We start from the raw sequence: 24,935 nt of genomic DNA, 5'->3' as shown, positions 1-24,935 counted from the left end.
GAAATTAGACCATTTTTACTTGTCTCTTCGTGGCGACTGTGAGAATATTGAAAAATTGTTCGCAGTAATGAATACTCAATGCACTGAAGACAGAAGTACACTGATTTGCCAGAACATTATAGTTGGTTTGTTGTTTGGAGCCGACCGGTGTGGCCGAGCGGTTCTAGGCGCTTTAGTCTGGAACCGCGTGACCGCTACGGTCGTGCCCTTTCAAAGGAATCATCCCAATATTTGCCAGAAGCGATTTACGGAAATCCGGAGAAGCTAAATCAGGATGGCTGGACGCGGGTTTGATCCATCGTCCTCCCGAATATGAGTCCAGTGTGCTGACTGCCGGCCGCTGTGGCCGAGTGGTTCTAGGCGCTTCAGTGCGGAACCATGCGGCTGCTACGGTCGCAGGTTCGAATACTGACTCGGGATGTGTGTGTGATGTCCTTAGGTTAGTCCAGCACTGCGCCACCTTGCTCGGTCAGAACATTATGACCACCGATCTACGATCGTGGTAAGGAATGACTGCTGGTCAGTCACACGCACGGTGCATGTAGTACCAGTGAGCGTGCTGTCCCTATGTAGAATGGGCTAGGCACGTCATGCGTCTGAGTTTGACCGAGGGCAGATTGCGATGGCCCGGAGACTCTGCCACGCATCATTATAGATGGCGGATGTCGTAGGCTGGGCAGACTGGTAAAACAGGGCAGGTGGCGAACTATGGCGGAACCAGCATCAGAATTTAATGCTGGGCAGAGTACAAGTGTGTCTGAACTCTCCAAACGATTGGCCTCCGCAGAGGACGAACCGTGCATGTGCCTATGTTAACACCACGACATCAGCAACTGAAACTGAAATGGCCAGGTGACCATCGGTACTGGACATTGCCGCAGTGGCAGAGCGTTGCATGGTCTGATGAATCCCGAAACCTCCTTCAATATGCTGATCTGAGGGCGCGAATCCGTCGTCTTCCAGGGGAACAGCTCCTTGGACCTGTACTTCATGGCGGAAACAATCTGGTGGCGGCTTCATTATGCTGTGGGGAACATACAGTAGGCATCCCAAGGTCAAGATAAGCTCGTACAAAGCACCTTGACGGCCAAGAAGTATCCTACATTGGTTGCAGATCATGTACATCCTTCATGACGATCATGTTTCCCGACAGCAGTGGCATTTTTCAACAAGATAATGCACCATGTCACAAGGCCAGGAGTGTAATGGAATGGACTGAGTAACACAGTGACGAGTTCGAATTGATGTGCTGGTCCCCCAACTCGCCATATCGGAACCCTATCGAACACATCTGGGATGTGACGGAATGTGGTGCCAAAGTTCATGGCCCTCCTCCCCGGAATGGAATTAGGTAACTTGTGATTGCATATGGTGTTCCAACTCCATCTAGCCACCTACCATAGCCTCGCTGTGGTCTTTCCGGACTGGGAAGGAGCGCCTGGTCCCCGGCACGAATCCGCCCGGCGGACTGTCCGGTGGGCAGGCCAGTCTGTGGATCGTTTTTAGGCAGTTTTCCATCTGCTTCGGTGAATGCTGGTTGGTTCCCCTTATTCCGCCTCAGCTACACTACGTCGGCGACCGCTGCGCAAACAAGTTCTCCACGTATGCATATACCACCATTACTGTACCACGCAAACATAGGGGTTACACTCCTTCTCTAAATGTCCTCCGTGTTCTCAGCGGTAGGTCGTGGGGAGCGGATCGAACCGTCCTACTTCGCCTATATCGGTCGATCGTCCGCTCAAAGCTGGATTATGGGAGCTTTGTATATATACTCCTCTGCACGGCCGTCCATCTTATGCCGCCTCAACTCTATACAACATCGGGGGTTACGTCTTGCGATCGGAGCGTTCTATACGAGTCCCGTCGAGAGTCTTCATGGTGAAGCTGGTGAATTGCCACTAACCTACCGGCGGGATATACTGCTTTGTCGGTATGCCTGCCGGCTATTGTCAATGCCCGACCACCCTTCTTATCGTTCCTTTTTTGACGACTGTCTCGACCGTCAATACGGGTTGTATGTATCTGCCCTGCTACCCCCTGGAGTTCGCTTTCGTCGCCTCCTTCAGCACCTTGATTTTTCACTCCCTGCAACCTTTCGAGTGGGCGAGAGCCAAACGCCACCTTGGCTCCAGGCTCAGGTTCGCGTTCACCTTGACCTCACCTCGCACCCAAAGAGGGTTACCCCAGCTTCGGTATACCGCTCTCGGTTTGTCGAACTTCGTTCGAAGCTCATTAATACGATCTTCATCTATACAGATGGCTCTAAGACCAATGACGGTGTCGGGTGTTCTTTTATTGCCGGGCACACAGTTTCAAATACCGGCTCCATGGCCATTGTTCGGTCTTCACAGCTGCCCTCTACCAGGCTGTTCTTTACATCCGCCGCCACCGACATTCTGCTTATGTCATCTGCTCTGATTCCCTGAGCGCCGTCCAGAGCCTCAGTGATCCGTATCCAGTTCACCTTTCGTCCACCGGATCAAACGCTCTCTCCGGCAGTTGGCGGACGACGGTTCTCCGGTTACCTTTCTGTGGGTTCCTGGCCATGTCGGTATCCCTGGGAACGAAGCTGCAGATGCCGCGGCCAAGGCTGCGGTCCTCCAGCCTCGGACAGCTTCTTGTTGTGTGCCTTCATCTGATTTTAGCAGGGTCATTTGTCAGCGTATTTTATCGCTGTGGCATGCCGATTGGGCTTCACTTACTGAAAACAAGCTTCGGGCCTTGAAACCTCTCCCCACGGCTCGGACGACCTCTTCACGCCCTTCTCGGCGGGAGGAGGTCGTTTTGGCCCGGTTACGAATTGGACACTGCCGGTTCAGCCACCGCCATCTGCTGACGGCTGCGCCGGCGCCGTTCTGCCCGTGTGGGCAATTGCTGACAGTACGCCACATTTTAACGTTCTGTCCGAATTTTAATACACTGCGCATTGATCTTGGCCTGCCATGTACTCTGGATGACATTTTAGTGGATGACCCAGGAGCAGCTGTTCGCGTTCTTCGCTTTATCCACTTGACAGACCTGTCTAAGGACATTTGATTATGCTGTTCTCTTTTAATCCCTTGCCTGTTAATGTGCCTTTTACAGTGTTGTCCTTTTCAGTTTAACCTTGTGCCTCGCAATGCATTCATAACTTAGTCTGGGTGCTAATGACCACTGTAGTTGTGCGCCCTAAAACCACAAAAAAAAAAAACCAAGAGGGGAGACTACCGTGTTCGGCGTACGGCTCCAGCGCATCGTACTGCATGTGCAACAGCAATCTGAGCAGCAGTTGGCACAACAGTGACACAACGAACTGTTCTGAATCGGTTACTTCGAGGGCAGTCCCGAGCCAGACGTCCTGTAGAGTGCGGCTGGGCATTCCACTGATCCCAAACCACCGCCGTTGGCAACTTAAGTCGTGTCAGCCGATTGAAGGGCAGGGTGGAGACGTATTGTTGTCTGATGAAAGCCGGTTCTGCTTCTGTGCCCGTCATGGCCGTATGTTCCTCAGGAGGAGGCAAGTTAAGGACCTGCGACCCACCTGTCTGCATGCTGTGTACACTGAACCTACACCTGGAATTATCTACCCATAACAACACTGGTGTCTTAAATATTTCTATTTAAAGTCGCTGATGAATCAGTTTTGGAAAAATTAATCTTACGCACCAGCCATAAAATTATTTCATTACGTAAAGTCTAAGATTGTTCTACTGAATGTTATCTTCACTATTACAATAGAAAAATAATAATAAATTCCTGTGGGTTCTCGTCCTCGGAGTTCAAATATTGTAATATCGATCGAAAGAATTAGTGTCTGATTATTTCTGCAGTTTAAAATTGCCGCTCCATACGCTCACGTCATGGCGACAAACAAAAGCACAGTCTGGACTGCTGCAAACACAAAACTTAAAACATTCATAGTTGGTTATTTAGCTACAAATATAAGTCCGTACACTATAATTCCATTTAGTACATTTAACGTTATATTTTTCCTTTGAGCACTTGTGACTACCTTTTACAATATTTAAAAGAACAGATCTCAGCTTATCTTCGATCTCATCCGCTTAATACAACACAGAGAAGAAAAACATAAGAAGGAAGAATTCCATAGACAATACAAAGCCAATACACTCTTTTCTTGGTATTACCTTATGTGGTGCCGGCCGGAGTGGCCATACGGTTCTAGGCGCTACAGTCAGGAACCGAGCGACCGCTACGGTCGCAGGTTCGAATCCTGCCTCGGGCATGGATGTGTGTGATGTCCTTAGGTTAGTTAGGTTTAAGTAGTTCTGAGTTCTAGGCGACTAATGACCTCAGAAGTTAAGTCGCATAGTGCTCAGAGCCATTTTGTTATGTGGTTAATCTTTGTAGGAAACTCGTTATAAAACAATAAAACATATTGCCGTTATTTCACAATATAATAATAATTCACAATATAATAATAAGTCATTTCTCAGTTAAAAGTCATTTTTGGAAAAACACTCGTTAAGTCACAAGTCCCGAGCACTGTTCCATACACTTGCGACACAAAATATTCCCGTTGACATTACAAACTGAACCGACATACCTCAACTGCAAAACGGCTCGCAGTAGCAGTTGGTTTAGATGGTAGACGACCACCACTACTCATAAATTCAAGAGATAGGAAGGGCAGGGTAGCGTTTGCAAGGAAACAGCAAACTTGAAAATACTACACATCAGTTCAAGCTTTTATGGAGTGATGACAGTGAATTTAATGTATTTTCATCTGATGGTGTGCTGTATAAACGTCGGCCAAAAAACCAAAGTGACAACAGAAAGAACCAGTATTGACCACTAAGCGTCGTTGTGGCAGCGTCATGGTGTGAGAATGTGGGATTGGTCCTTTAGTGCAAATAGATGGAATAATCGATCGTTTTCTGCACAGTGACATTTTAGAAAAGACTATGGTTCCATATGGGAGAAAGAATGTGCTACGTAACTGGATATTTCAGCAGGATACTGATTCAAAACACAACTCCGGCCATTGAAAAAAATTGTTTTCGGATAAAAAAGACAAAATTTTTGGGAAACTGAATCTACATCCAACCGAACACCTCTGAGATGCACAGGATGGACGTGTTTGTCGTAGGAGCTATTCAAATAAGGATCAATTTACTGCTGCATTATTGGGTGATTGGCTAAAATTTCCACTCGACCTATTAAAAAATATTGTGGATTCAGTGCCAAATCGATTTGCAGCTGTGATCAAAGACCGTGGACATGCAACGAAATACTATTTTTGATCCCCAGATTCCAAAATATTTTGTTTCATTTTTACATACTTAGACCAACAAAGTACTTTAGAATCAGAAAAATTGTTGTTTCTGTTTCGATGTAACACAACTTTGTTTACACTGAATGTAGCTTTGTACTAAATGTATTATAATTACGTTCTTTTCATTTATCCACTGGCAGTTTTTTTCTGTTACACACTCATCTTTATGAGACTGTAACTAATGCTTTCTACAGAATGGCAGAGGGCTACTTAAAGTATACTTCTAATTCAAATCGTATCTATAAGCGACGAACGCTAGGATTCCACACTTTCCTCCGGACCGATTTTTTGTTATAGACATCGAATCTTCGAGATACTGTGGAAGTATTAGGTTGGTGCATAAGTTCGTAGCGTTTTTGTTTTCCATGCTGGTATTCCGATTGTTGTCGGTTTTTTTGTCGATTGTCATTTTCTGGGCCCCGGGAGTAGACAACATTCCATTAGAACTACTGACAGCCTTGGGAGAGCCAGCCCTGACAAAACTCTACCATCTGGTGAGCAACATGTATGAGACAGGCGAAATACCCTCAGACTTCAAGAAGAATATAATAATTCCAATCCCAAAGAAAGCAAGTGTTGACAGATGTGAAAATTACCAAACTATCAGTTTAATAAGCCACGGCTGCAAAATACTAACACGAATTCTTTACAGACGAAAGGGAAAACTGGTAGAAGCCGACCTTGGGGGAGATTAGTTTGGATTCCGTAGAAATGTTGGAACACGTGAGGCAATACTGACCCTACGACTTATCTTAGAAGATACATTAAGGAAAGGCAAACCTACATTTCTAGCATTTGTAGACTTAGAGAAAACTTTTGACAATGTTGACTGGAATACTCTCTTTCAAATTCTGAAGGTGGCAGCGGTCAAATACAGGCAGCGAAAGGCTGTTTACAATTTGTACATAAACCAGATAGCAGTTATAAGAGCCGAGGGGCATGAACGGGAAGTGATGGTTGGGAAAGGTTGTAGCCTCTCCCCAATGTTATTCAATCTGTACATTGAGCAAACGGTAAAGGAAACGAAAGAAATAAAAACTTTGAGGTTCGCCGATGATATTGTAATTCTGTCAGAGACAGCAAAGGACCTGTTAGAGCAGTTGAACGGAATGGACAGCGTCTTGAAAGGAGGATATAAGATGAACATCAACAAAAGCAAAACGAGGATAATGTAATGTAGTCGAATTAAATTGGTTGATCATGAGGGAATTAGATTAGGAAATGAGACACTTAAAGTAGTAAAGGAGTTTTGCTATATGGGGAGCAAAATAACTGATGATGGTCGAAGTAGAGAGGATATAAAATGTAAACTGGCAATGGCAAGGAAAGCGTTTCTGAAGAAGAGAAATTTGTTAACATTGAGTATAGATTTAAGTGTCAGGAAGTCGTTTCTGAAAGTATTTGTATGAAGTGTAGCCATGTATGGGTGTGAAACATGGACGATAAATAGTTTAGACAAGAAGAGGATAGAAGCTTTCGAAATGTGGTGCTACAGAAGAATGCTGAAGATTAGATGGGTAGATCACATAAGTAATGAGGTATTGAATAGAATTGTGGAGAAGAGAAATTTGTGGTACAACTTGCCTTGAAGAAGGGATCGGTTGGTAGAACATGTTCTGAGGCATCAAGGGATCACCAATTTAGTATTGGAGGGCAGCGTGGATGGTAAAAATCGTAGAGGGAGACCAAGACATGAATACACTAAGCAGATTCAGAAGGATGTAGGTTGCAGTAGGGACTGGGAGATGAAACTTGCACAGCATCTAGTAGCATGGAGACCTGCATCTAACCAGTCTCTGGACAGAAGAGCACAACAACAGTTTTAGCTGCAGTTCGCTGATGATGTTAAAGTTTACATATAGTCATTTGGAGATACCGAGTGGACGCTAGAGAATGGAGTGCAAACTAGAGAAATCAGATCATTTCTCCTGTTTGAACTCAGTACGGGGGTAACAGCAGCGGAGGCAGCCAGAAACATTTGCACCGTGTATGGGGATGATGCCATTGGACAGAGCACAGCGAGAAAATGATTTTGTCGTTTTTAGAAGGACCGTTTGGACATTAGTGACTCTTCACGTGCGGGAAGACCTTCGGGGTTTGATAAAGATCGTTCAAACGCATTAATCCACAATTATCAGCGTCAGTGTACTCCAGACGTGACAAATCTGCTGTGATCATTCCACCATCGTGCGACATTAGTTCGCATTGGAGAAGGTTTCAGATAACAGGTGTATGGGTACTGCGTGCTCAAAGCCAAAATCACAAAAATCAGCAGGTGACCATATGTGGTCCTCTGCTTCGTCATCATCAATTGACTCGTGAGAACACCGACCGTTCCTAACATGTGTCGTTACCGGTGACGAGAAATTTTGTCGTTATGCTAACGTAAGGAAAAGAAAGAAACGCTTGAACCCAAAACAAAGCAGCAACTCCCCATACAAAGACCTCCGCGGAAGATAGTGTTATGCATCTTGTGGAACAGCGACGGTGTGGTGTATTTGGATTGCCTCCCGTAACCATCACTGCTGACATTCACTGTCAACAGCTGGGACGCATTCAGACACAGTCCAACAACAACGACCAGGAAGGCTGAGGTAAGTGATGCCTCTCCATGATAACGCCAGCCCACATTCTGCTAGAATGACAAAAAAACGCTATACGGGTGTTGGGTTGCGAAGTAACTCCGGACCCACCTTATTCGCTTGACTTGGGCCCTCAGATTTTCACCTCTTGCTCTCTCTGTTGGACAACCTTCAAGGACGTTTGGAAGGTAGGGGACGAGGTACTGGCGGAAGTAAAGCTGTGAGGACGAGGCGTGAGTCGTGCTTAGGTAGCCCAGATGGTAGAGCTCTTGTCCGCGAAAGGCCAAGGTCCCGAGTCTCGGTCTGGCACACAGTTTTAATCTGACAAGAAGTTTCAACCTTCAAGGAACTTCCTTTCCGGATGAAAATGCGCTCTGGACGTGGCTCGATGAGTTCTTCGCATCAGAACCACCTGATTTCTGCAGTTGCGGAATCGAATAGTTACCCCAGCGTTGGCCGTGAGCCACGTGCGGCTCGCGTTCTTGCCGTTCATAACTTGGCGTCTTGTAATAGCGGTAGTGGCGTCTTGTTTCCTTCTTGTGTTAATGGCAACACTGAGTTTGCTAGTATTGTTTGTCTGCGAGTGGCAGCAGCAGCGGTTATCGATAGCCAGTACTGTGGTACTATATTTGGTGCCTCAGCTAGTACAGGGTGACACACGGGGACGGACGGTTTTGAACTGCGTAGTACTGAGGGCGCGGCGGTGGGAGGTGGTCGCGGTGGGGATAGCTCTGATCCACACAAGACGCCATTTCATTTACTCAGTCACTATGGAGCAGTGGGACTTGCAACGTCGAGTACTTGTCTATGTCAGTTTCGTGAAAAGTGGTGAGTCTATTATTGCTACGCAGCGATTGTTTCGTGTGCAGTTTAATGTCGGTGGACATGGAGCTGTTCCGAGCCGTACCACAATCCTCAGACGGGTGGAAAACTTCAGATCAACTGGAAACATACTGGATAAGAAGCATCCTGGCCCGAGACGCAGAATAACGACACCAGAAAATGTTAAAAGGGTGAGGCAAGCGGCAGTCATAAGCCCAGGACGTCAGCTAGACGTCATGCTAGTGAGTTACGAATCAATCGTGAATCGGTTGGACGAATTTTGAATGAAGAATTAAAATTCCACCCCTACAAAATGCTCATTGTCCAACAAGTTTCATATCAGCGCACACTCCGCTGCAGAGTGAAAATCTCATTCTGGAAACTTAAGGAAACTGATTTTGCTGTACGAGAAGACTTCGCTTACAGAATGCAAGTGGTTTTGGGAGCGAATGAAAATGAAATTTTATTGATGAGCGATGAAGCTCATTTTCATTTAAATGGGACCATGAATAAGCAAAAAACCTACATTACTGGGCTCCAGAGCATCCACACCTTATCCACCAGCGTCCTCTACACTCAGAAAAAGTAACAGTCTGGTGTGCTCTTGGCTCTGTTGGCATTATTGGACCTTATTTTTTTGAAGAGAACAGGGCCACAGTTACTGTTTATTCGGTTCGTCACATTCGTATGCTTGAAACATTCTTGAACCCAGAACTAAGAAGACGATGAATTCCTTTAAAACGCGTTTGGTTCCAGCAGGATGGGGCAACATCGTACACCCCAAACACTTCGATGGCAGTTCTTAGACGCATGTTTCCTGGCCGGATTATCTCACGTTTTGGCAATGTTCCTTGGCCTCCCAGGCCTCCCGACTTGTCAGTTTGTTAATTTTTCTGTGGGGGTACCTGAAGAACTGTGTGTATAACCACAAACCACGAAATTTGGACGAGTTTAAGAATGCAATCTTTCAAGAAATTGCTGCCATCCCTGCAGATATTTTAGTCCGTGTGATGGAGGATTTTGAGAAGGGACTTGAGTCCTGCATTTGAAATGATGGACATCACCTGGACGACATCTTTTTTAAAAATAACTTTGTTAACTAAAATGGCAAATAATGAGCTTTGATTTTGTGTAAATAAACATGCATTAATTTTAAAGTTGGCCGAGTATTATTTCATCAAAAACCGTCCGTCTCCCGTGTGTCACCCTGTATTTCTGGGTTGTCGTGTGTGTCAGGCAGTTTGGGCTTCGGACGGAGCAGCGAGGACGTCCACAGCGCGAGGGCAGGCCAAGACTGCTGGCGGCGTGCAGGCACTGCCGGACCGAGGGGCTGCAGCCGGCGACCGAACCCAGGACGTTTGAAGTTGAGTGAACCGTATCCAGTACCGAAACCTCCACTGTTTGAGATCTCGCTGTTGTTTGCGTGTTGCTGCTTCCTGAGTCGGTGAGACCAACCACAACAAGGGGAGTCTGTCAGGTTGGTGGAAGCTATTAGCTGCGCTCTACTCCTTGATGTTAGTTTGGATTTAGTATCAATCTCATTAGTGAAGTGCACCCAGCGGTATATTCTGCCTTGTGGCCACTAACGCCCCCGTTACCTGCCATGGAGGTTAGCGTACTTTTCCAGCAGCGTACCTTACCCCACCGTGTTGATGCTGTCCGACACAGCATGTAATTCGACAGCCTCTTGAATCGTACTGTGCATATGCTTTTGGGAGGTCTACCTTGGTTCTAGCGTTTCCTTCGGTCTTGGGTGTGTTTCTGAAGACGTGGTGCTCTTCGTCTCTCCGCCCTTACCTAAAATATTCCATCTTTGTACAGGTGATCGGACTTAAGGCGGATTAGTTAGCTGGTCGGTCGGCGCTTAAGCTACCCCTAGTGTGAGTTGCCATCGTGTTACGTGAGTACAACTCTTGGCTGCCTGTCTCACCGCTTACACAGCTGTAGTCACCTTCCTCAGGTCGATCCAGGGAGCACTGTCTGTGGATCACTCCGTCTTATTTGGACAAGTTGTCATAAATGTTTAAAATTTACCCTAATGTTTTAACATGTTATTGCCTTCCCAACTTGTAATTGCTGCCATTAATTGTTTGTAACACTGCTTGTGGCCTTCAGCCGATAAATAGTTTCATTTCTGTCTTGATAAGGCCTTCAGCCGTCACTACAACTTGTTACAGTTTTTAAGATTGTTAAAAGGGTTTTTGGTATTTTTAACGTGTAATTGTCCAGCTTATTGGTAGTTCAGGCCTTCAGCCATTGTATATTTTTGAAATTGCTTCTGGCCTTCGGCCGACGAATAATTTTGAACCTTCTTAATCTGGCCTTCAGCCGTTGATTGTGTGTAACATTGCTTGTGGCTTTCAGCCGACAATATCTTGCAGTTCTTCCAATAAGGCTTTTAGCCAACAGTGTAGTAAAATCTTTCAAAATGATTGTTGAGAGTTTTGTTTTTAAAAAATAAGGTGTATGCGTTTTCTGTGCAACCAACGGTAACTGATTATGCCCAGTCCACACCTTTCCTGCTTTCTGTAAGTCACACGTCTCAGGCAGACTATTGTAAATAGGGAAGGGGAGTATATTACTGATGACTACAGTCTCAGTAATGGGTATGTATTGCGTTTATCAAACATGAAAAATGCTACGAACTAATGCACCAAGCTGATATTTAATATGTCAAATTACGGTTGCTTCTGTTCACAAGAAGCTAATAGCAACTATTTGTTGCGAAAGATTGTTGAACAGTTCTTCGTACGCTATCACATCACACGGATAATGTTACTCTAAGAGGGTATAGACGGCGTTCGTCAGAAAAATCTAGACTTGTATCTTCCGTTGCAGTGGGATCTCTCAGCTGGAACCGATCCACCAGACTGGAGAGCGCCCGTCACCCTCCCGGTTTCCCCCTAGACGTCCCCCCCCCCCCCCCCCCCCCATTCGACACCCGTGTAATGTCCGACAATTCCGAGGGGTCACGGCGAACGCGATCCGATAACCGAATCGCCGGGAGCAGTAATTGCTCGGGAATTGAGCCAGTTTCCGTAATTCCCTCTCTCCGCCCGAGACGCCTCGGCACCTCCCTACCCCCATGTGGACCACCATACTGCGCCTCCCGTGCGCGTTCCACTCACAGCCACCGCTCTCTGTCGTCAGCGCAGGCAAACGGCCGTTCTCAAAAACACTCCTGTCTCGTCCCTTCCTAACTACACGGCTTTCAAGCAGCGACAGACTAATTATACTCTGCTCTGCAAAGCGTAAGAACGAGATAGACAAAGTATCGCAACATCTATATTGTAATGGGACATCCTCCTCTTGCATTACTTCTCTTCAACATTTGTTGTCACTACCAGTATTAATTTTAGTGTTCTGTACGGGTCAATATTACCTCAGTTGCTTTTCTGAAAGCTTTCATATAACGTTATAGACAGTATGTTATACGCTACGGGCCATTAAAATTGCTACACCAAGAAAAAATGCAGATGATAATCGGGTATTCATTGGACAAATATATTATACTAGAACTGACATGCGATTACATTTTCACGCAATTTGGGTGCACAGATCCTGAGAAATCAGTACCCAGAACAACCACCTCTGGCCGTAATAACGGCCTTGATACTCCTGGGCATTGAGTCAGAGCTTGGATGGCGTGTACAGGTACAGCTGCCCATGCAGCTTCAACACGGTACCACAGTTCATCAAGAGTAGTGACTGGCGTATTGTGACGAGCCAGTTGCTCGGCCACCATTGGCCAGACGTTTTCAATTGGTGAGAGGCCAGGGCAGCAGTCGAACATTTTCTGTATCCAGAAAGGCCCGTACAAGACCAGCAACATGCGGTCGTGCATTATCCTGCTGAAATGTAGGGTTTCGCAGGGATCGAATGCAGGGTAGAGCCACGGGTCGTAACACGTCTGAAATGTAACGTCCACTGTTCAAAGTGACGACAATGCGAACAAGAGGTGACCCAGACGTGTAACCAATAGCACCCCATACCATCAAACAGGGTGATATGCCAGTATGGCGATGACGAATACACGCTTCCAATGTGCGTTCACCGCGATGTCGCCAAACACCGATGCGACCATCATGATGCTGTAAGCAGAACCTGGATTCATCAGAAAAAATGACGTTTTGCCATTCGTGCACCCAGATGCGCCGTTGAGTACACCATCGCAGGCGCTCCTGTCTGTGATGCAGCGTCAAGGGTAACTGCAGCCACGGTCTCCGAGCTGATAGTCCATGCTACTGCAAACGTCGTCGAACTGTTCGTGCAGATGGTTGTTGTCTTGCAAACGTCCCCATCTGTTGACTCAGGGATCGAGACGTGGCTGCATGATCCGCTACAGCCATGCGGATAAGATGCCTGTCATCTCGACTACTAGTGATAGGAGGCCGTTGGGATCCAGCACGGCGTTACGTATTAGACTCCTGAACCAACCGATTCCATATTCTGCTAACAGTCATTGGATCTCGACCAACGCGAGCAGCAGTGTCGCGATACGATAAACCGCAATCGTGATAGGCTACAATCCGACCTTTATCAAAGTCGGAAACGTGATGGTACGCATTTCTGCTGCTTACACGAGGCATCACAACAACGTTTCACCAGGCAACACCGGTCAACTGTTGTTTGTGTATGAGAAATCGGTTGGAAACTTTCCTCATCTCAGCACGTTGTAGGTGTCGCCACCGGCGCCAACCTTGTGTGAATGCTCTGAAAAGCTAATCATTTGCACGTCACAGCATCTTCTTCCTGTCGGTTAAATTTGGCGTCTGTAGCACGTCATCTTCGTGGTGTGGTAATTTTAATGGCCAGTAGTGTATTTCAAGCTAAAGTTTATGATAAGGAATTACTTCATAAAAATTTAAGTCTCGATGTTACAATCGATAAGCACTAGTTCTGACTGTACATTTAGAATAATTTTTTTAGAAACATTTGAAATTACGAACTACCGGCATATTTTAAATTTCTAATATTAATTACGCAATACTGCACCTGTTTCTTTGTTTATTTCTGGGTTGATTTATGAAATAATAATCGAAAGTAATGGTGTAACAGAAACTAGCAGAAATTCATTTGTTAAGAAATATTGTAAACCCTTTGGAATACTGTTATTTCCGCAGAGTGAGAGAGTCGTAACCATGCCTCTGACGTGATCGGACGTATTTTTGTGCGAACAATGTAATTTCGGCTTTGTTAAAGTGATAAATCAGAAGACTGTATAATATACTAAAATGTGACAAAATATATTTACGTAAAAACAAAAATTATTTAAAAACAAACTTCAAATTCATTTAATTCAATTCAACCGTGAGGACCTATAATCTGAGAATTTCAGCTTCAAGAATCAGACTCCTAGACAACTCTACACGACGAGCTAAGTAAACTAGAAAATTTATTGTAACCTTCGTTCCTCTCAAATCTTCATAAAAGACTAATGTGGACAATAGATGGAATTAGGAACGAGGGGGTAGATTAAAACATCTACATAGCTACTCTGCAAATCGCACTTGAGTGCCTGGCAGAGGGTTCATTGAACAATGTCTCAAAATTCGCCACCCGGAGGTAATCGAATTTTCTCATCTTGACAAGACATAAGCATTCTAAAGTCAAAATCTCATACATGTTTCTTTATTTAAACCAACGGGTTTCGACAGACTTTGCTGCCATCAAAGTGTGTCGAAACCTGTTATTTTAAATACAGAAATATTTATGCGATCTTGGCTTTGGGATGCTTTAAGGCGGAGATAATCACTATTCACCATATCCCCTAGTCTCTACGTGAGACACGACGCCCGAGATACCTTTTCGAAAACATGGTAGACATGTTCCTTCATGGCAGTTTACTGGTGGTTCTTGATATCAACACACTTCCAAATCCTTTTTTCCCAAACAGAAGTACTGCGAAAGCAATTTCGAATGCCGTCACATTGTCCATTCTTACTGCGGAAGCAACAGCAGTACGAGAGATTTACAAACGTCATTCGGTATCTCAGAGTCTACTTACAGTAGCAAAGTCGAAAAGTGTATTACAATCCAGCAACAACCCGAAATCGGACAGTAACATGGATTTCAGAATTCTGTAAACATTACGAGAATCGCTGTGAAACGAAATTTCCTTTTCTGTGGGTCACAAGTCGTGTAGGTCTGGTTTACAACGACAAGGTGGAGCAGATGGTGGAGGAGGGGGTGAAACGAGCATCACACTACTGCTTTCCGATTTCAAGATCGTCATTTTTAAAATTCATTTAGTCCGTTCGATTATACCCATTCTGCTGTGTTAGATGATGTTGGTCTTAACTACAGTGCTTACAACAAAAAAATAATCATATTTGCACATACATCTACTAAAGTCCATGAATTTACTTAGTGAATAGAATCAGTGGTACTCTATACACAATATTTCTTATTAGATCTTTCAGTATCTGTTTTAAATCATCCGGTAACTTATTGAATAGTTTTGTTCCCATGCAGCATGTATTCTTGTGACACAAACTATTGCTACATGGGATTACGTGCAACGTTCCTTTTAATCTCGTATTCTGATAGTACGAGGGTTGACTGAAAGTAATGCCTCCACCTTCGTAACTCTTCATCAGTTGGCAGCATTGGTATGCGGCAGGTACTGACTTGTTTCGTAGCCTCTGCTCTACAGCTCCCGCTGGTAGGGAAGCCTTAGCATTGAACGGTTGTGCTGTTGCAATGTAAAATGTGGAACCCTTCGCAGACGGTCGTTCAGTGCGATTTAAGCAACGTGCATTCACTGAATTCTTGACAGCAGGAGGTATCGGCTCAAAGGAGATTCGTCAGAGAATGAAAGCGGTTTATGGTGATTGTGTTGGTGTGAGTACTGTGCGTCGTTGGGCAAGTAAGTATAAAGATATTGGGGCGGGAACATCTGACCTGCGTGACAAACAAAGAGTTGGACGCCCTGTGACAACAGCCACCGAGTTTCACAAGCAAAATGTTGAGAGATTGATTCAGGACGATCGTCGTATCACTCAGAGAGAAATTGAAAGCACAATCGGCATTTCACAAGAACGTGTAGGTCACATTATTGCTTTACTTGGCTATCGGAAGATCTGTGCGCGATGGGTACCCCGGATGCTTACTTCTGAAATGAAAGTGCACAGACCTGAAATTTGGCAGGAGCTCCTCTCGCGTTACGAGAATGAAGGTGACGCCTTTCTCCATTCAATTGTGACAGGAAACGAAACGTGGGTACACCATTACGACCTGGAGAATATGGAATATCGACATAAAGACTCGCCCCAGAAACGGGAATTCAAGACGCAGCCCTCAGCTGGAAAAATCATGGTCACAGTGTCGGACGCAGATGGTGTCATCCATGTTGATTTCCTTGATCGTGGAACAACAATAAATTCAGAGAGTTACAGGGCAACGCTACGAACTCTGAAACGACGGCTGACAAGGGTCCGAAAGTAAAAGGGAAATGTTTTCTTGCAGAATGACAATACCAAAACACACACTTCACGTGCCTCGACAGCAGAACATCAGAGACTGGATCTCATTACCTTACGGCATCCTCCTTACAGTCCAGTTTTAGCGCCGTCTGACTTCCATCTGCTCCTGATAATGAAAGACGATCTGCTGGTACATCATCATACTTCTGATGAAGACGTTGAGAGAACTGAGAGACTGTGGTTGTGGAAACAGAGTGTCGACTTCTTCCGTGACGGCTTCAGAAAACTTGTTCATCGCTGCAGAAATGCATCCAATTGACTGGTGATTATGCGGAGAAGTTAATATTGGTAATTAAAGATGGAATTCTAAGAATTATATCTGCGTTTGATTTATTAAAATATTCCCATCCAAACCCAATCAACCAAGGTGGAGGCATTACTTTTCATTCAACGCTCGTATATTAGAATTTTATGTCAGACTGTCCACTGCACCTGAATTTAGTTGGTTTGAAAAGGAAGAAAAAAAATGGTTCAAATAGCTCTGAGCACTATGGGACTTAACATCTGTGGTCATCAGTCCCCTAGAACTTAGAACTACTTAAACCTAACTAACCTAAGGACATCACACACATCCATGCCCGAGGCAGGATTCGAACCTGCGACCGCAGCAGTCGCGCGGTTCCGGACTGAGCGCCTGAAAAGGACGAGCTTTGGACAGTATACAAAGAGAATTATTGTGGAATATTGTACGCCTATACGGAATTCCTGACCGTTTCATTGATGTTTCCAGAAACCTGTACCTACACTCGAGTTGCTGCATAAGAACAGAGGATCATACCTTGAAATGAGTAAGCTAGACTTACTGCTGATGACAGCGTTATTATGACGAAAAAAATCTCGGTTGTGCAGTGCCGATGGTACTGTTACCGACGGCTGTGCCGCTAAAGCGGAGTTATTGAACGCAGTTTTCCGAAATTCCTTCACCAGGGAAGACGAATGGAATATTCCAGAAATTGAAACACTAACAGCTGCTAGCATGAATTTCTTAGAAGTAGATACCTTAGGGGTTGCGATGCAACTCAAATCGCTTGATACGGGCAAGTCTTCAGGTCGAGAATGTATTCCGATTAGGTTCCTTTCAGATTACGCTGATACAATAGCTCCCTACTTAGCAGTCATATACAACCGCTCGCTCACCGATAGATCTGTACCTACAGATTGGAAAATTGGGCAGGTTAAGAAGGGTAGTAGGAGTAATCCATCGAACTACAGACCTATATCACTGACGTCGGTTTGTAGTAGGGTTTTGGAGCATATACTGTATTCAAACATTATGTATCACCTCGAAGGGAACGATATATTGATACGTAATCAGCATGGTTTCAGAAAACATCGTTCTTGTGCAACGCAGCTAGCTCTTTATTCGCACGAAGTAATGGCCGCTATCGACAGGGGATCTCAAGTTGATTCCGTATTTCTAGATTTCCGGAAAGCTTTTGACACCGTTCCTTACAAGCGATTTCTAATCAAGCTGCGGGCCTATGGGGTATCGTCCCAGTTATGCGACTGGATTCGTGATTTCCTGTCAGGAAGGTCGCAGTTCGTAGTAATAGACGGCAAATCATCGAGTTAAACTGAAGTGATATCAGGTGTTCCCCAGGGAAGCGTCCTGGGACCTCTGCTGTTCCTGATCTATATAAATGATCTGGGTGACAATCTGAGCAGTTCTCTTAGGTTGTTCGCAGATGATGCTGTAATTTACCGTCTAGTAAGGTCATCCGAAGACCAGTATCAGTTGCAAAGCGATTTAGAAAAGATTGCTGTATGGTGTGGCAGGTGGCAGTTGACGCTAAATAATGAAAAGTGTGAGGTGATCCACATGAGTTCCAAAAGAAATCCGTTGGAATTCGATTACGCGATAAATAGTACAATTCTCAAGGCTGTCAATTCAACTAAGTGCCTGGGTGTTAAAATTACTAACAATTTCAGTGGGAAAGACCACATAGATAATATTGTGGGGAAGGCGAGCCAAAGGTTGCGTTTCATTGGCAGGACACTTAGAAGATGCAACAAGTCCACTAAAGAGACAGCTTACACTACACTAGTTCGTCCTCCGTTAGAATATTGCTGCGCGGTGTGGGATCCTTACCAGTTGGGATTGACGGAGGACATCGAAATGGTGCAAAAAAGGGCAGGCTCGTTTTGTATTATCACGTGATAGGGGAGAGAGTGTGGCAGAAATGATACGCGAGTTGGGATGGAAGTCATTAAAGCAAAGACGTTTCTCGTCGCAGCGAGATCTGTTTACGAAACTTCAGTCAGCAACTTTCTCTTCCGAATGCGAAAATATTTTGTTGAGCCCAACCTACAAAGGTAGGAATGATCATCAAAATAAAATAAGAGAAATCAGAGCTCTAACAGAAAGGTTTAGGTGTTCGTTTTTCCCGCGCGCTGTTCGGGAGTGGAATGGTAGAGAGATAGTATGATTGTGGTTCGATGAACCCTCTGCCAAGCACTTAAATGTGAATTGCAGAGGAATCATGTAGATGTAGAACAGCCTGGTATGAGTGTGCATAGGACACAATATTTCGGCAATCGACCACGTTGCCGTCATCAAGTGCGCTGATGTACTGACCGGCGGTGGGCCGGCGCCAGGTATAGGACAATCCCCCTTTCCCTCCCCCTCAGGCGCTTCCTATGAGTCGGTGCGGTCCAGGTACAGCGTCCGTTCTCCCGCCGTCTGGGCGCTGCGTCCTAGGTCTTCTCGTTCAGGGAGGGCTGCCGGCACCGCTCTCGTTATTCTTCCCTCCTGCCCCGAAGTCGGTACACTCTGGGAAATATCTTTTTTCTTCACCCGGATTAAAGTTTCTTTTATGGACGAGGGCGCCCCACCTCATTCTCACGTTGAGGCGCGGCCTTATTTTAACAGCACCATACCATAACGATGGACTGGAAGACGTGGACAACCAGATGACGATCACTGCTTTGCCTCAGAGGTCACCGTACCTCACACCTTGCGATTTTTTTTTTCTGTGGAGATATTCAAAAGAAAGAGCCTTTGTGCCACTTATGGCAGCAGTTTTATAAGAGCCGAGAAACCGAATTGTTGAAACTGTCGATTCAGTACACAAGGACCTGTCGATTCGTGTGTGGAATGAAGCGGACTACCGTTTCGCTGTTTCTCGAGCAAAGCAAGGTGTTCTTGTTGATACTATGGTATAGCGTCTAAGTAGGCTCTTTAGGTTTTTATATTGGTAACGTCACGTAGCGTTCGATATGAAAATCACTGGCTGTGCTGTGTGAAGTCTGTGGCTGGTTGGCATTGTTGGAATTTTGCTATTGTAGTGTTGGGCAGTTGGCTGTTAACAGCGTGTAGCGTTGCGCAGTTGGAGGTGAGCCGCCAGCAGTGGTGGATGTAGGGAGAGAGATGGCGGAGTTTTGAGAGCGGATGATCAGGACGTGTGTCCATCGGAGACAGTAAATTTGTAAGACTGGATGTCATGAACTGATGTATATATATTGTGACTTTTGAACACTATTAAGGTAAATACGTTGTTTGTTCCCTATCAAAATCTTTAATTTGCTAACTATGCCTATCAGTAGTTAGTGCCTTCAGTAGTAAGAATCTTTTATTTAGCTGGCAGTGGTGGCGCTAGCTGTTTTCCAGTAGTTCGAGTAATGAAGACTTTTGTGAGGTAAGTGATTCATGAAAGGTATAGGTTATTGTTAGTCAGGGCCATTCTTTTGTAGGGATTATTGAAAGATTGCGTTGCGATAAAAATATTGTGTGTCAGTTTAGTGTTGATCAGAAGAAGTAAAGAGAGAAATGTCTGAGTACGTTCAGTTCTGCTCAGCTGTTTGAAAATCAAATAATGTAAGAGGTTTATCAGCACGGTAATTCATAAATTTTTCTAAGGGGCGTTTCATATGTCGACCCTTAGCTGAGGATACCTCACTGGAATTTTCTGATTTTTTCTTGTAGTTTGTGTAGTTAGGATAGCTATTGTTTATTGCTAGCGCGTAATTATAGAGACAATTTCCTTTGTAGTTGTAGTTTTTCATTGTTGTACAGTAAAGCAGTTGTGGCATGCATGTAGATTTGCACCAAGCATTTCGCAGCTGCGCTTGCAATTAACGAGATATTATTTTCAGTGCTATGCTAATGTGTTTTCTTCTTTTTGCTGTTCAAATTGTGCTTCTCTCGTTATCGTATGAAATACGTGATAACTATGGCGTGTGAGAAACGTAACACTAGGCTCCAAAGTAAACAGAGAAATGATAATGACGACGAGCGTAGCTTATCAGCACCACCGCGTAATGAATTAACAGACATTCAAAGTAGTAATTTGGTAATTGTGCATAGGGAAATGGACCAGGGCCAAATAATGGTGTAGACAGTGAAACAATTAGTGAACAGGGTAGCATTATCGATCGATCGGTCGGCAACAGCTCGCCCCAGGGATTCAAAATGACAGGACACAATCTTGCAAATACTGTTCATATTTTGCGTCCTCATCGTTTTCTCAAATAAGTCAAGACACATTTTCTGCTTTTCAAAATGCGAATATTGCCGCTTCAAATGCGCTGCCGAATAGCACTGAGGAACATGTTTCAGACACCAGTGCATTGTTATTACAATTAATACAACAAATGGGACAAAAGCTTCAAAAGTTAGACACAATGGAACAAAATCTTCAAAAGTTAGACACAGTGGAACAAAATCTTCAAAATTTAGACACCACGCTTGAACAAACACGTGAAAGTTTAACTGCTAAGTTACTTAAAATCGAATCGAAGTCTGTAACGACGTAAAAACACAAATTTGTGAGCATTTTCAATCTATTTTTTCGCGTCATGAAAATGCATTACAGAATCACCGCGCAGCCATAAAAGGACTGCAGACTATTGTTCATGAAAATCACGAGACATTGCGGGCTAAAATTGACTCAGTTGCATCTACCGATTCGGTTACGCAACTTGCAAAAACTCAGGAAAACTTAAAGGACACGGTAGATATTCTGAAAATTGGTTCATAAAGACACATGGAGGAAATTAGTTCATTATCAGAGAAAGCAGTCGAACTTTCGGATCAGATAAATAATTTATCTACGAAGGTAGATGATAATCTGAATGACACAAGACCGGTAGCCTTTAATGACACAGAAGAGTACGAACAAATTAGGAAATTCAAACAAAATCAGAATCAAATTAATACACAACACCAAAGAGAAATCCGGGAAGTACAAGATCAGTTGACACAAGTAATACAAGAATTACATATTTCAGAGGACACTCGCGCTCCAATACGGGAAGAGGGACATAGAAATACGGAACAGCCACAAAATAATAACACAGGGCACTTCGGAAATTATGAAAGAAATTGGCAAGGTACACCGAATTTTGAGGTGGAACCGCCGAAACGACGTAACAATGACCGACATGCGACTCGCCGACATGATGATTTTGACTATAAGCTGTTTCTTACTACAAGTAAATTCAAAACATTTAAGAATTCTGGCAACGACATTCATCCACAAGCATGGCTTCATCAATTCTCTCATTGTTTTCCTCCCAACTGGTCATTAGAGCACAGATTAGAATTTATGTGTGGCTATTTAGAGAATGAACCAGCTGTAAGAATACGATTGGTCATTCACAATTGTCTCAGTGAAGGAGAATTTTATCATGCCTTCCTCTCAGCATATTGATCTCAAGCTACACAAGACATAGCATCATAATGATGAAACATTTCAAACAATTTGAATTTTCCAGTCTTGTGAAATATTTTGAAAACATGTTGCTTAAGAATCAGTACCTGTCAAACCCATACAGCCCCTCAGAACTCGTCCGCATTTGCTTAATCAAATTGCCTGGACATTTACGACATATTATTTTGGCAGGACGTTGCAAAGACGACATTGAAGCTTTTCAGGGACTGTAACAAGAATTGGAAATTGACACTGACAATCGCGGGACGCGGAAACAGGAACACAACAATTACAGGTCACATCCGTCACAATTCCGCGACGACAGAAATAATAACTGGATACGACAAGGCTATTCTTACAACGTAAATCGTTACCAAAACAGACACCACCCGTATGATAACCGTTGGCAGAGAAGTAATAATTACAGGGAAAGATCAACTCTCCGCGGTAATGACTATCACAGAGACACTCAGAGAAAGAGACAATACGGGAACCAAAATAATTATTATCAAGGGAGACAGAATAACGTCTGACGCAACGGTCCACCGCGCAGTTACGATTCTGGGAGAAATTCTCCACCACATGACCGACAAAAAAGAAACTATGTAAACCAGTGACAAAACGACAGACCTGAATTTCATCAGAACTGGTGAGATTCAAAGAGGACAGGACCCTCTCAACAAAGTGAATTTGTAGAAGTTAGATCTCCAAATCCCAATAACGACGCGCGCCAACAAAGAGACAATAGGCAATGACTCACACCGCTGGCAGCCACAAAACGTACTTATGAAGCTGACGACGCAGCTGCCGTGGCTAGTAATTACGTAAAAATGGAAGACATTAGGGACATCTTACTCCAGGAACACGACGTAAAACATAAAAACATTGCATATCCTGTAATTCACATTACAGTAAATGACGTAAAATTTACGGCAGTACTTGACTCTGGCAGTCCCATTTCAGTAATTAGTGAAACAGCCTTTAGCAAATGCAACAAATCGAACGATTGCCCCACACTTCCGTTACGTAAGATTAAATTACAAGGTGCAATCGTCGGAAAAACTGTAGACGTACGCCAACAAACCAACTTAGAATTCTTTTGTCAAAGCCACAGCTTCTCTATGAACTTTGTTATTGTTCCATTACTGTCGACGGAAATAATAGTGGGAGTAGACTTTTTGAATGAATACAAAGCAATCTTAAGCTTTCACTATGCTGAAATAAGTTTAGAGAAAGAAGGTAAGTCAATAGCTTTGAAATTTGAAGATTGGCTCTCAAACCATGATGAGGAATACTGTTATCCTCAAATATAATTTGCATTAATAATGTGTTATTTACTTTGTAAAGCTATTCTGATCTTTTATGTATTTACTTATGTCATAATTCCTGTAACACTGATGTATATGTTTATTTCTATTCTATTGTAAAGCCTGTATTACTACAAATGTCATCTGTATTATTATGTTTTTTTAATGATGTTTTCTGTACGTTTGTAATTGTATTCTTATGTTATAAAATTGTAATTGACACCAGTTCATCAAATTAAGTAACTTGCAAGCATTCATTTCACTGCACACATTTCTGTTGGTCATAGAATATGCACAATATGTGAAAAAAAGGGACTGTTAGTGTCTGCACTTGTGTTGATAATTCAGCAAGAGACTGGTTAACAACATTGCTGGCTCTAAGGACATTTCAAAAAAAAAATTTTTTTTGTGAGTGCACAAGTGGTGGTTCATGGACTTGCTATATTATCCACAAGACTCTTCAATGGTGATTGTGCACCCGCACAGTCACAATGAATGGCTGCTAGCCATCTCTACAAGGACTGCAGAGGGTCTGCACCTTTGATGGCCCACCAATACCATAATCTCTACCAGGACTACAGTGGGTCTGCTGTGTGATGGCCTACCTACCAATATTCTTCAAAACTTCGACTGACTCTGCTGTGGGTTTGCTCTGTTGTGGCCCATTACCTGTCTGCATGTCAAGAGTCAGCACTGTCTTTCCGTTGGAAGGACAACACTACTTCTTCAAGACTGCATGGAAATCCACTACTTCTGTGTGCATTTTCTTTTACTAATGAGACTTTGTGAAAAAAACTGTAATTACTATTGTGATTAATGATCAGGACTGTCTTTATGAGAACAATTTTTGCTTTTGTGTGCAATAAGTGTGCAATAAGTGTGTTATTTGTTATTGCAATTATGAAAAAAATTTTCAAATCTGTATTGGCCACTGTCCAAAACAATTTGTAAAATTTTTTGTGGAGAGCATGGGGGCTATGTAAGTAGGCTGTTTAGGTTTTTACGAGGGGCGTTCAGAAAGTAAGCTCCAATCGGTCGCGAAATGGAAACGACTATGAAAATCCGATAAAGCTTTGCACAGATGTGTTGGGTAGTGTCTCTAGTATAACCCCAGTTAGCATCACGTCGCTCTTCTCATTTCTGAGCTCGCAGTGAATGCGTAAAGATGTCTAGAAAATAGTGTCTGCCGCCAAGTACGAGGGCCTGGTGAGAAATTTCGCCTGAAGCTATGCAGCTAACATTACATAACTGTCGTGCTGTTTCGTCTTCACGACAATTCTCAGCCGCATTCTGCAGGGGCAATGAAGATGCTCCTGCATCGTTTTCAAATGGAAATGTTAGATTACCCACAATACAGTCCGCAATTGTCTCCCCCAGAGTTTCATCTCTGGTCACATGAACCGCTGTCTTTGAAGACAACATTTTGACACAGACAACGAGGTGTAGGCCAGCGTGGAGAATTGGCGGAAAGCACTGGCGGCTGCCTTCTATGATGAGGCTATTGAAAAGTTGGTACACCGCTATGACAAAAGTCTAAGTCAGAACGGCGACTACGTAGAGAAGTAGCTGAAAGGTGTAGCTAATTGTTAGAAGTAAAACATTTCTGATGTTCACTGTGGTTTCAATTTGGCAATCAATCGGAGCTTACTTTCTGAACAGGCCTCGTATATTGGTACGTAGCGCTGTATATGAAAATCACTGACTGTGCTGTGTGAAGTCTGTGGCTGATTGGCATTGTTGGAATTTTGCTATTGTAGTGTTGGGCAGTTGGCTGTTAACAGCATGTAGCGTTGCGCAGTTGGAGGTGAGCCGCC

The sequence above is a fragment of the Schistocerca serialis genome, chromosome 10 (assembly GCF_023864345.2).
Source record: "Schistocerca serialis cubense isolate TAMUIC-IGC-003099 chromosome 10, iqSchSeri2.2, whole genome shotgun sequence".
In the NCBI taxonomy this organism is placed as follows: Eukaryota; Metazoa; Arthropoda; class Insecta; order Orthoptera; family Acrididae; genus Schistocerca; species Schistocerca serialis.
This window is presented reverse-complemented; position numbering follows the sequence as displayed.